Below are 4,388 nucleotides of genomic sequence, written 5' to 3' on the forward strand. Positions count from 1 at the left end.
CTGATTCGGGCAGCAGGTGGAAGAACCGCCGCAGAAGAAGGGAAGACTCAGCCGAAATCGTCACCGAGTGATGCCAGAGCCTCTGCCACTGTCGCGTCACACAGAAGCCGACCAAATCGTTGGAACCCCTTCTGACGCCAGGCTCGACCTTCTAAGGATGACCGCAGCCCCCGAAAAGTATTGTCTGAACTTAAAGAAAGGTACAACAACAAACCAGCAACACTAATGTTGGTGGCGACGTTGATCGCCACCGTCACATTCCAAGCTGGGCTAAACCCCCCTGGTGGGTTTAAGCAGAAAGATGATGGTGGGCCGACTCCCCCCAATACAGAAGTCAATTTTGATGGGAGTTCAAGTGAAGGGGAGGCAGTTCTAAAACATGGTCTCAGGTTATTCCTGCTGTTCGACATGTTCGCGTTGTTTTCATCCTTGAGCATCATCCTCTTGTTGATATGTTGTGTGCCCAGACAGACTAAAATGGTGATGGGAATCCTAAAGTGGATTCTATGGCTGGCGGTGTTCTCGACGGCATTAGCATTCTCGGCCGCCATTGTGCGAGTATTTTCTAATCCGCCCTACACTGGCATCCTTCTCCTGAGCTGGTTCGGAATCCTCAGTCTCTTCATGGTTTGGGTGTGCTTTAGAGCGATCAGGTGCTTGTTGCGCAAAGGCGGATGCTGGAAGAAGAAAGATGAAGACGGAGAAAGCCACGGAGGCCCCACAAGGGCTGTTGCCATCTGCACGAAGATTGTGGTGGGCGTGTTGGTAATAATTCTTTCAGTAGTATTTCTTTTTCTAAATCTTTACGTGTTTGTTTATGTAGCAAATAGGTCAAATAATAGAATAATATGACCTATTATTATTCTTATATGGTTTATCCTTTATCATGTTTTAAAGTTACTTTATCTTATTTTCAGAATGTAATTTGCTTTTCTGTAAACTTGTTCTTGTACGTCGTCTTCTATATTAAAATTAATGGATGTTCATTTTAGTGTGTTTTCTATTTTTTGACATTGTATGTAGTAATATGTAACATTAGTCTTTATTAACTTTTGTTTTGCTGTCACATATGATTTACGCAAATTTTGTGGGACATTATATCTCACACATATTAGTGACTTATTAGGAAATTTATTACGGTGAAAGAAAAACTAATGTATACATAAAAAAAATTAAAAATTAGGAAATAAATTTCGTTTGAACCCTTAGCCGACAAATTTTATATTTCGATCACATAAGCGATGACACATGTTCAATCGATTGGTTAATATGTGGATGAGATCTAAAGCTAATAAAGATTACTTCTAGGTCTATCTCTACTTGAGGTCTCAGGGCACTAGGAGATTGAGTCCAAGACCTTGCAAACGATTACATTAGGAAGTATCCAACGAGTCTCCTTGATATTGAGGGTTAATAGAAGTTTGAAGGATCCGATCAAGTTTTAAGTTATAAGATCCCTATGTTGACACCCGGAGATATTTTTTATAATGCAATAGATAATCATTAGATTGAGATCGTAATGACTGCATAGAATGGTTACACGTATCATCCGACTCTCAATTAGTTATAGAAACATGCATCGACTTTCAATCGCTTGTGATTTTACTTTCTACTTCGATCCTAACTCGAGTGTCGAAGGGATCAGATCGAGCGCCGCACTTGATTCTCTGGTAGGTCAATTATCAAGTGAGCAGATAATTCTTAGTATCATCCTCCTAACAATCTTTGGGCTTCTATACATGTCGTATGAGTTCGAGTTAGGCTAATAAAGATGTCACTCATAATCAATCCTATCATTTTGGTATTAAATTAAGAGATCACGGACATCGATAAAAAATATTTAATCTTACATCGATTAAGAAATAAAAAAAATAAGACCTTATAAGCCCCCAGTATTATCATCTATCCTTAGAATATTTTTTTGAGACTCATTCTTAAGAGATCAGATCATATGAGTTTACCTACAATAAATAATTTTAAAATTACATGGAACCAATTTGAACCTTTAAGTTGAAATTCCTTTTGCCAATTTGAGGATTAAAAAGACACTATACTTTTTCGTAAAACAAAGTACTGTTTGTTTATACAGCAAAAGGGTAAATAATAGGATAATATGACCTATCGTTATTCCTATATGTTTTATCCTTTATCATCTTCTAAAGTTACTTTGTCTTATTTTCATAATGTAATTTGCTTTTATGTATTTTGTTCCACGGTATATAGTAAATCTGTAACTTTAATCATTATTATCTTTGGTTTTGTTGTTACAGATAATTTATGAGAGTTTTGTGGAACATTTATATCTCTTACATATTAATGATGTATTTATTTAAAAACACTGGATTCAGCAGATCTAAAACTTATCAATAGTACAATGATGCACTAATATATTTAGAAAATCTTAAATATCTGAATCATTATCCAGACTTGAATAATTTAGAACCGACATAATATTAAATGGTGCATAAAAGATAACAGGGATTTAATGTATAGAATTATCAATTATTAACAACTGTGTGTCTATACTTATGTTGCACTTCAAAAAAAAAAACATAATTAACCCTTCATAAATACTTTTTTTATTATTAGAAAGGAATTTAGAATATCTTTTATGTCTAATTTGGATTTTTTCTGTATCAACTATAATATTTTTATATTATTACTATTTTTATTTAATTTTTTTAGGATATTTATTTTATTTGGAAAATTAATGAATATATTCTTCAAATATGCATTATGCAACCCCTTAAGTTTTTGTTGTCATCATCTCTTTTGCTCATTATTATTATTATTATTATTATTATTATTATTACTATTCTCTTTAAGTCTGATGTCACGATTTATTGTTCAATTACATTTTTTTTTCATCAAGCTTTTAAAATTTGTTCTATAATGAAGATGGATTTACAACTATAGAGTTGTCATAAGTTTTTTTATTTTTAATATAAAAATAAGTATTTATCATTGTTATATATGTTATAAGCATAGTAATTTGGTTAACTTTCCCATCAATCAAAATTCAATATAGGAATTTATGATTTCATAAGAAAATTACAAGAAAAGACTAAGATCTAACATGTTATAATCAATTCCAATTGAAATTAGTCATTAGAATTTACTTCAATCATAGCTCACCACATGGCTACCAACTCAGTATGGAGACTTATATAATAACAACTCCGGGAGGAAATATATGGTCCATCCCATATAATATTCTTTTGAAGTCCAGTTTATTATAAATATCTATCGATTTACTATTATCAAAGTAGATTACTAGTCACTCATCCCATATAATATTCTTTTGAAGCCCATTTCATATTATCAATTTATCTATCTTTAGAATGTCTTTTGAGTGAGTAAAATTGTACGAATTCACTTAAAACGAACAATTCTGCATGAGCTTAAAGTTATGTGGAACAATTCTTTTAAAATTATGTGGAACTAATTTAAACCCTTTTAGTTGAAATTCTTTTTTCCAATTCGATTGCAGAGTTTAAAAAAACATTATACTTTTGTAAAAACATAGTAAGTTTCATTTTATTAATTATTTTTACACAATACTTATATAAAAATATATATCAAACTTGTGATCCTATATATATATATATATATATATATATATATATATATATAAGGCTTTGTGGATCACGTTATGTATCAGAATAAATCGGGTCAACACTCATCATGAAGATTCCACACGAGTCCATAAGACATGTGTACCAGCTTCATCGGCAAAATGGCAATGGCGCAATACATGATGCTATCCATGTATCATCACGTACGTACGATATCATGACGTGGTGAGAGGACGAGTGCATTAACATCATACCTAACTCACCGCCTTTTCCTGGACGTCATGCCGTGGTCGTACCCGAATACAAGTGTAAGTTTGGAATCGGAAGAGTGTCTGCTACTGATGCATGGTTGAGTCGCTAATAGGACCTCATCGTTATCAAAAGTACTCATTTCGTAGCCATCAATCATCACAGTTTTAGATTTAGAATATAGGAATATTTACATAATAATAAGATATATTTTGGGTCCAAAAAATGTCACAATTGATGCCACGTCGCATTATAGCTGGGTCGGCAAGGGGAGCACCCCCACACGCTAAGTCAGAATCTGTACAAAGACACTGTTTGACATGTCTCGTCTCGGAAGCTCGAGACGGTGTCATCTAACGTCGTCCCGCACATCCCGGGACAACGATTGTACAGTACCGTCTCATCCCCTGAGGATCAGTCGCCACGTCGAACCCGCGTGCAACCAACCCTCAAACAATAATATAAAAGCTCCTGGTCGGCATCCGGCCAAGGGGAGACAACAACAATTCAACACTGACTTACTCGTCGGAGGGGCCAAAGTCGAGAATCACCGGACGAGAGCCA

This window comes from Musa acuminata, chromosome BXJ2-11 (assembly GCF_036884655.1).
Source record: "Musa acuminata AAA Group cultivar baxijiao chromosome BXJ2-11, Cavendish_Baxijiao_AAA, whole genome shotgun sequence".
In the NCBI taxonomy this organism is placed as follows: Eukaryota; Viridiplantae; Streptophyta; class Magnoliopsida; order Zingiberales; family Musaceae; genus Musa; species Musa acuminata.